Source organism: Carya illinoinensis, chromosome 14 (genome assembly GCF_018687715.1).
Source record: "Carya illinoinensis cultivar Pawnee chromosome 14, C.illinoinensisPawnee_v1, whole genome shotgun sequence".
NCBI classification, from domain to species: Eukaryota; Viridiplantae; Streptophyta; class Magnoliopsida; order Fagales; family Juglandaceae; genus Carya; species Carya illinoinensis.
In genome coordinates, this window is record NC_056765.1 from 16019369 (window position 1) to 16029149 (window position 9781).

The 9781-nt window shown below is 38.3% G+C and overlaps 1 pseudogene; it reads right to left on the reverse strand.

Annotated features, from left to right (window-relative positions):
* On the reverse strand, nucleotides 1-2296 carry LOC122293633 (annotated as a pseudogene).
* Nucleotides 2297-9781: the final 7485 nt, after the last annotated feature.

Consider the following 9781-nt stretch of genomic DNA (forward strand, 5'->3'; position numbering starts at 1 on the left):
TCAATTCTTTACTATAGGAATGGGATGAAAAAACAACGCTTGCACGCGGTCCTTAGTCTCGCAGTCTCCAATGCCATGACCATCTCCATACTGGTATATTATTTGGGCTACCCTTCCCATGTTAAATGCGATATTAATAAATGCTTGAGAGAATGGAGAAGTTGCAAAGCGTTCGCCATTAATTGTCTTCCATGTGGCACTAATCAAGGACTTCATGTAGTGACGAGCATCTTCCTCACTAGCACCGGTATCTTTCATATAGCATTGGATTGATTTAGGATTATCCCCCCTCTTTAACTCATCCTAGGTTAGTAAACACATGGAAAAACATGTTATCCTATGTTCATGTGAAGTAATCCAAAATATTTTTGATAAAAAAATTAGGATAGTGTGTTTTACTAACCGTAGATGTTCCGAGATCATCTGCAAGTCGAACAATGAATGATGACAAACGAATTATGTTGGGATACTCTTTCAATAATTCCAAGGCTTCCTCTGTTATGGGATTTGTGACGAGAAAATAACAATGTACCAGTATATTTGATATTCCTGATGTGATCCATCCACATTCAAGGTATTCTTGAAGACTTGGTGTATATCCATTGTAAAACCAGTTGGCCTCCACCATATACGTTCTACATAGATCTGCCCACTAAAAGATTTATGGTGGATAAATAAATTAGAAGAGTTATAACATATAATAAATTCCATCTAGTGTAAATAGTGATGAATAGAAAAGTTCAAGCCTTACCGCCTTTTTCATGTACCAAATGATGTTGCCTCCCTTTTCCTTAAGAGTGTCAAAAGCCATTTCATTAACTGTGTTATAGACCGAAAGGAAACAAATCTGCACATAATATGGCAGTTGTTCCATAGCATTGACATCCCATCTAGACCACGTGAAAAAATTACATATAAGTATTTGCATCGAAGATAAGCAACCATATTTGAAGTATTGGAGGGGTGCTACCATTAATACAAAACCTCTCAATAGTCCGTGAAGAGTTCAAGTTCTTTTAAAGTGCCGTAGACATCATAGACATCATCTAATACTATCACCAATATACCAAGCCTTGTTAACATTCTTCTCTCATATCCAAATTGAGGTTCAAATAATGCTCCCACTGCCCATAGAAAATTCTCCACCACCCTATCCCTTGCAAAGCTCAAATCTCCTAGGCCAGTGCTCCTCCACCACCTTTTGTATGAGGTAAGGAAATAATATTATTTTAAGAACTATAGCATGTATTATTGCAATTTCTCACCTCTCTAATCTAATATATATCAAGTAAATCTCTTTGTAGCTTTCCAGGTTGAGATCCAAGTTACAAAATGAGGATAAACATGCGTCTTTACCTAGATAGTTCTTTTAAATCTTCTTGGTGGACTGCTTGTACCATATTAAAATCCAGTTCCGCAAGCTCAAGCAAGGTAGGGTTCATATCTTCCCTACTCCTATATGCATCAATGAACCACCATGCTTCCAACCTTGTCACTCTCCAATGCAGTGGAAGCTCTAGGGCGTGATTCACCATCATACAAAGATATTGATCGTTGCTTTGATCCATTTACTCTTTTAGATGTTTGGTTGCAAAATCTCTTGCTTCCTCCAAAATAGTTTCACCTTGTCTCAAGTGGAACAAGGCTTCATACAAAGCTAGAATTCCCTCGATATCAACACAAAGACATTCTTTGAAATCCCCATTTTTGGTAATAAAACTTTTGAAAGTCTCTGCAAAAAACAATACTAAACAATTGTTAAAAATAAATGAGGGATAATGAATCCAATATATATATATATATTTTAAAGCATTACTAGTATGCTTTTTACCTTGAGGTACATCATATCCATGTTGTCTCAACAGTCTAAACTCAACAGCTGTGGCATATAAACTTTGCTTCTGGCAAACATCACCACTATGATGAGTATTGTGTTTGTTTTCCACAATCCTCCTTATTTCGTCCTCAAAATGATAAGATACTCCAAGTCTTTGCAAGATATCAATAAGCTCGAGGGGCTCCATCACTTTAGGAAACATCATTGCTACTTCTCCCTTCAGCTTACCTATCTTTTGTGTGAATGACGCCTCCTACAAATTAAACCAATTTTGGGATAATCCAACAATAATTACAAAAACAACCGAGACAAACAACAAGAAAATAGAATTGCACACTTTACCACATATTTGCTTCTTAATGATTGGATGTAATCATAATGCCAAATGGTAGGATGGTAATTTGTAGATCCTCGAACAATATTGGTAGAGTCAATATTTGAGTTTGCAACGAGAGCCATGCTATGGAACGGATTAGGTGCATCGCCACCTTTCCCTCATGTTTGTTTGGATGGGAACAATGTCGCGGGTCTGCAATTTTGGATTGAATCGAGAATAGTAAGACACATTGTGTACGCCATTAGGGAATTAAGCTTTGCTTTTCTGATTAAATGGATTGTCGTGGAACATATGCTTAAGCCTTCAAGCATATGACCTTTTATAGCGATCCTTGGGTGGCTATCTTAGTGATGATATTAAGGCCACACTGTAGAAGTTAGCTATTTCAAAGAATCTCATGGTGAAGCAGTCAAAGGTGGCGGCGAAAGAAGGGTGGAAGCTACTTATATATATTGGCATCTAATATATAGTTAGTAAAAACGATAATTCATTAAGAATTTTTAAAAGCCTGTACTGGCTATGATAAGACTAGTATACCAAATAAATTATGTAACAGAAATGACGTATTAAATTTATTGTGGAGAAGGTGTTATAGTCCATGGAAAATTCAATCAAACTTGTAGATTTGTCAAACCACATTTTCGAAAGTAAAAAAATGTTAAGAGACCGGTTTGAATCATGTGCTGATGTGCTAATTAGGCGAGATGCATGTACCAACGGCCGTGGCCACGTGATAATTTCTCTAACATCATAATTCCACGTAAAATAATTCAATTCTCTGCCATCTTTTTATTTCAAATAACTTTAAAATAAAGTAATTAATATTTTAATAAAAGATTGTGTAGAAATTGAATATATATATATGTACCGTATAATTTTAATGGCACTGGAGAAATCAATCGACGAGAATGGAAAAAATCACAGATCCGTAGCATGTGCGAGACCGATTGAAATGTTGGGATACGTATTTTTCTAGATTGAAAAAAATTAAATTGCATGTTGAATTGGAATATAGAGAAAAATGTGAACAATGCTTGTAAATCACATGCATGGGGAGCCTGGCAATAATAATATTTAAATTTAAAATAGTTACTGAAATTAATGATGTATTAAAATTACACTATTTAATTAATTTTCAAATTATTTCACGGGGAACCAGATTCACTATTCTCGGGGAACGTCCAGATTCACTATAATATTTTAGTTTTGATAATTTGGAGATTGAGGATGCAAACCTAATTTCAAGAAAAGGAAAAAATGTTGGAGAATATCATTTATTTTTTTCATTTAATAAGATTTGGTCAATGATTATCAAAATTGCATGTGTCAAGTCAATATCTATCTCTATAATTAGATAGTATCGTTTTTAATTGAAGTCAAAATGTTTCAGTAGTACTTTTAACTGTCGGATGAAAAAATTAAGATGAAAACCACATTTTCGAAAGGAAAAGAAATGTTAAGAGACTGTCATGGTTTGAATCATGTGGTAGTTAATAATTTGGTATGTGCCTGGAGTTGTTGCATAAATTCTTTGTTTGTGTTTCCATGTTCATTTGTTTAATTTTTTCCTGTTATTATGTGGTGAGGCGAGATACATCATCACCAGCCCCCACGTGGGACATTTGTTTAATTTTTTCCTGTTCATTTGTTTAAATTTATTACACTGATAATAAATTTGAAGGGACAAAGTAAAGTACCCGTAGAAAATTCAAACTCAAAGTTTCAGTGCCGAAAATTCGGCCTCAAAGGTCAAAATCCTGACTTCGTTCTTCCCCCACGCGGACTGATTTTCGTGGAATTCAAATGATGCCTGAATAGATGAATTGAGATTTAAAAATTAAATTATTTATGACATTTGTGTGATAATTTAATAAAATTATAATAATGAGATAAAATGAAATGAAACACCTTTCAAATTCAGACTAGATATTTCTAACAATGTTAAGGTAATTATCAAATGTTTTCATTAACTATGCACATTAGTATAAATAATTTTCTTTTTTTATTTTTTTTTCCTTACTTGAAGTATTTTTTAAACATCTTCAACCATTAATTAAAAAATAATAGATATATAAGTAGACTTCATGTACTAATTTGAGTATCTATGACCTTTTTTATTTTAAAAAATATAAAAAAAATTTTAAAGAAGAAGAAAATTTTTTATTTCATGAAAATTATTTGTCTTTGATTCACATCGTTTTGTGAAACATATGCCTTATATATTAATATCGATGCGCGAATTAGTGCATAAAGTGTACTTACAAAAAGATTTTTCCATTTGTTGATAATGATACTATCATTTTCCTTCTATTTATCTAGTTAGAGAAGTAATCACATGGCAGCCGGTGGTGCATGCATCTCACCTCCACACTAAGGGGAGCTCGGTCCGGTCTAGAGAAGTTTTATAGACCGGACTGGACCTATTCGATTCAGGATTTTTTTATCATGAATTATTCTTTTCTCTTTCTCATCAACCGTTTGGATTTTTTTTTTCTTTTTCCTTTTTCTAGTTAAATTATGCGGTCATTTAATTAATTTTCGGATTATTTCAATGCACGTAAAAGTCATGATGCTTTTTTTTTTTAGGGAAACATCATACTTTCATATAAAGCCCATTAAAAGGGGCGACGATTACAGGGTGTACCATAGACCAGCTCAGTCGAGTTCTCAGCTAACATTAGAGATTCTTTAGCTAGTAAATGAGCATAGTGATTACCACTTCTCCCAACAAAAACCACAGACCAAAGACCAAAACTAGAGAGAATACTCTTAGTGTCAGATAAAAACATGCCCACACTATCGCCCCTGTCTGAAGGGAGATTGAGACCATTAACAACCTGTAAGGAATCCCCTTCAAAGATAACAGAAGTGAGACTCATCTCCTTGGCCAAGGAAACCGCATGAAAAGCACCTATAGCTTCAGCCAGCAAAGGTTCAGGAAAGCAAGAAATGGAGAGCTTTTTGGTGATCATAACATTACCCACATGGTCCCGAGCCACCAGACCAATACCAATTCTATTGTTAGGACCATCCACAGCAGCATCCCAGTTAATTTTCGTGACACCTGTTGGAGGAGGAGACCACACGGATGCTTAAGAGTGGATCTGAACCTTTGTCTTCCAGTTCTCTTGGGCAGTCCTATAATCAGCCAATGATTGTGAAGCCTGATTCACTAATAGACTTGGATGCACAAAGGATCCCTCGAAGATCATCTTGTTTCTTCTAGACCAAATGCTCCTGGCTAAAATAGAAAACTGTTCCATTAAGCTTTGGTCACACTGACTATATAGGCTCTCGAAAAGCTCTTTGAAATTGGCTTTCCTTAGAGAACTTTTTTGAAAGACTATATGGCCTTGACTCCATACATCCATAGCAGAAGTACATTCCCACAGTGCATGAGTTGTGGATTCCTGTTCCCTGCAACAGATGGGGCATATAGGGGAGGCTACTATCTTCTTCTTAGATAGGTTGAGCATAGTTGGAAGAGATTCTAGGCAAGCCCTCCAGATGAAAATCTTAGTTGCATTAGGGATTTGCAGCTTCCAGCATCCTGTCCAAACTTCCTTGTTCTGTATTCCTCTAGAGGATTGACCCTTAAGTTGTTCCATGGACTCTTTCTGCAAATGATAGGCAGACCTGACTGAGAAGGATCCATCTTTGGTGCCCAACCAAATGAGTCTATCGTTGGCACCAGAAAAGCTGATAGGAATTCTTTGAATTAAAGAAACTGTATCAGGCCCAAAAACAGCTGTGGTTAGACCTCTATCCCATTGTTTTGTCTCATTATTAATGAGTCTTGCCACCACTTCATTCTCAGGAAATAGATGGACAGGGCTTTGGATTTTGTAACTAGAAGGTTGGGGCAACCATCTATCCTTCCAGATTTTGGTTCTTAGACCATTACCTATGCGCCATAGTGACCCTTTTTCAACCAAACCTCTTGCAGCCTGAATGCTTCTCCATATGAAAAATGGTCTAGAGCCCAACTTGGCTTGAAAGAAATCCACATTTGGGAAGTATTTCAGCTTGAGGACTTGAGCAGCTATAGAGTCAGGGTATTGAAGAAGGCTCCACCCCTGCTTGGCCAGTAGAGCCAAATTAAAACTCTCAAGGTCTCTAAAACCCAGACCTCCTCTAGTTTTCGATCTACCCATCTGTCCCCAAGACACCCAATGCACCTTTTTCACATTTTGGAGATGACCCCACCAGAACTGGTTCATAACTTTGTTGATCTCACTTAGAAGGGATTTGGGGAGTTTAAAAACTCCCATGCAGTAGGTAGGGAGGGCTTGAACCACTGCCTTGAGGAGAATATCCTTCCCCGCCTGGGATAGAAATTTGTTTTTTCAGTTACTGACTTTTCCCCTGACTCTATCTAGGATGCCCTTGAAAGCAGCATATTTAGATCTGCCTATGAGAATTGGGAGACCCAGATACCTTTCATAACAAGAGGAGACTCTTGTTTGAGCAAGACTCAAGATGTACTCCCTAGTTGCTGGTCTTGTATTAGGACTGAAAAAAATCGAGGTTTTAGACTTGTTGAGCTTCTGACCTGAGGCCTCTTCATAGAGATTTAGAATAACCTGGATTGAAGTCCATTCTCTTGCATTAGCTCGACAGAATAGAAGGCTATCATCAGCAAACAAAAGGTGGTTGATGCTAAGCCTCCCCTGCAGATAGGAAAACCCTGGATGAGCTTGGTGGTTTCAGCATGGTTCAGAAGACTGCTAAGGACCTCAGCTACCAGAATGAAAAGGTAGGGAGAAAGGGGGTCCCCTTGTTGAATCCCTCTTGATGGAGAGAAATTGCCTTGAGGTTTCCCATTAATAAGAGTGGAGTAGGAGACTGTAGTTACACACTGCATAGTCAAATATATCCATCTTCTGTTGAAACCCATCTTAGCCATGACCTTTGCCAAAAACTCCCATTCCACCCTATCGAAAGCCTTGCTCAGGTCTAGTTTTATGGCCATGTAACCTTGTTGCCCTTTGCCTTTGATGGACATGGAGTGTAAAGTTTCAAAGGCCACAATAACATTATCCTGAATCATCCTCCCCTGAATAAAAGCACTTTGAGTGGGAGCAATGATCGAAGGAAGGATCAACTTCAGCCTATTAGAAAGAGTTTTATAGACCACTTTGTAAATGACATTGCAAAGAGATATTGGTCTGAAGTCCATAACAGTTTGAGGGTTTTTAACTTTCGGGATTAAAACAATGTAGGTTTCATTTATGTGTGAAATTTCCCCATTCCCATTTAAAATATCCAACACTACTTTAGTGACCTCTTCTCCTACAACATCCCAGTGAGATTGGTAAAATAATGCAGGAAAACCATCTGGACCAGGGGCACCCATGGGGTTCATTTGGAAAAGGGCAGACTTTACCTCCTCAGCTGTGAACGGTTTGGTCAAGTTGGAGTTCATCTCACTATTAACTAGGTGATGTACTTGGTTCAGACAGACATCAATGTTGTTTGGAGATGCTGAAGAAAACAGCTCCTGGAAATAAATGGTAAACATAGAAGAAATCTCACCTATATCAGTTGTGGTAAGGCCATCATTTCTTACAAGCTTCTGAATGCTATTGTTTTTCCTCCTCTGGTTAGTGCACTTGTGGAAGTAATTTGAGTTCCTATCCCCGTCTTTAAGCCACATCTGTTTAGCTCTTTGTTTCCATTTCAGATTTTCTTCTTCAAGAGCTTTATCAATCTCCTTCTGAAGAGCCTTAACTTCAGCTGTTCTTGAACCAGTGTTAGAGTCTTGCATTTCCAGGAGCCTGTTCAATTGAGCTTGGATATCCCTTTTATGTTTCCATAAGGTTGAGCTCCAGTTTTTTAGGGAGGCCTTACATCTGTTGAGCTTCCTCAGGACTGAGTTGATATTATAAGCTTGTTGAGAATCCTGATGGGACCAGCAGGATTTAATAATGCTATTACATGCTTCATGAAGATTCCATCTTGCCTCAAATCTGAATATCTTCTCTCTTGTAGGAACTAAATACAGCTCCCTTCTCCCTCTTTTGTTTGCAGATATCAATAAAGGGCAGTGATCAGATGTTTGGGCAGCAAGGACATTAAAGTTGTTTTCATTAAACATACTAGTCCATAGCATGTTTCCCAATGCTCGATCCAGTCTTTCTTTAGTGAAATGTGTTCCCATTCTATTATTGCACCAAGTGAATTTGGGTCCTACAAAGCCTAGGTCACTCAGGCCACACCATTCCATGGATATTCTAAAGGCTTCCATCTGAGAGTAAGGTCTGTTAGCTCTTCCAACCTTTTCATGATTATGCAAGATTTCATTGAAGTCTCCAAAGCACAGCCACGGTATGTTCTCTGTAGGTTTAATCAGTTTCATCAGGTTCCAACTATCCCCCTTTCTAGCTGATTCAGGGAAGCCATAAAAGCCAGTGAGAAGGATCTGTTGACATTCCTCTGCTAATCTGAGTACCATAGAGATATGGTTTTGTGAATAGCTTTCTACTGTTAGATCTAATGTGTCCTTCCACAGAAAAGCTAACCCGCCACTAGGACCTCTACTGTCCACCACAAAGCTGTTCTCAAAATGCAACATGTTCCTTACTACCTCAACCCTTTTCCTACCACACTTGGTCTCCATAAGGAAAATAAAATGGGGGCACTTTGTCCTCACAAGTAGGTCTAGCTCTCGAACTGTACGGGGGTTCCCAAGCCCCCTACAGTTCCAGCTAAGGCCTATCATGGCTGTGGGTGGGGCTGCCCAGCAGCCTCCACCATCTTAAGATTGGAACTGTTTTCATACGTGTCATTAGTATCTTTAGCTTTTTTCGCAAGTTTTGATGAGTCTAATTGAGAGGTCATACCTCTTTTCTTGCTTCCTCTGCCTTTAGAGACTGTGTCCCTAGGATTAGATAGTGTTACCTCCCTGGCCTTCCTTTTCCATGTTGTCCCTTTTTGCCTAGTCACCACCCCCACAATACTGGGCATTGCCAATTCTTTGTTGACATTGGCTTGGAACATCTCCCTTCCCAAGTCTGATGGAGATTTGCAAAGGTCATAATGATGCATCTGGTTAGAGGTAATCTCTTTCTTCTCGGCTGAGATTGGTAACTTAATGGGCCAGTGGATTGGAGTATAAGCCTCAGTCATAGGATCTGTAAGTGATACAGTTTTTTGGGTATACTCAGTTTTAGTCTTAGCAATTCCCTCCTTAGATTGAGGGTCAGATGAGGTCCTGGATACCTCTTCTCCCTCCTTATCACCAGCATTTGGTTCACATTCATTAGCCTTAGAAGTCTCATGTTTCTGCATGTTCTGTTGGTTCTGAGAGCTAGGGTTGCCCCCATATGGTCGACTGTCGAAGATCTTTGAGTTCATCGGTTGAGCCCTGAGCCAGGGGCCATATTGCAAAGTTTTAGTTCCATCCACAGGAGAATGTACCCTCTGTTGATTGCAGTTTTTTCCTTTATGAGCAATGATGCCACAATGAAAGCAGTAGGCCTGAAGTCTCTCTTACTTAATGGAAACCCAGTGTTTCATGTTATTCACTTCCACCCATTTACCACGTAAAAGTGGTTTGTGTAGGTCTACTGCCACTCTTATCCTCATACTCTTGCCCCGAGCAGCAC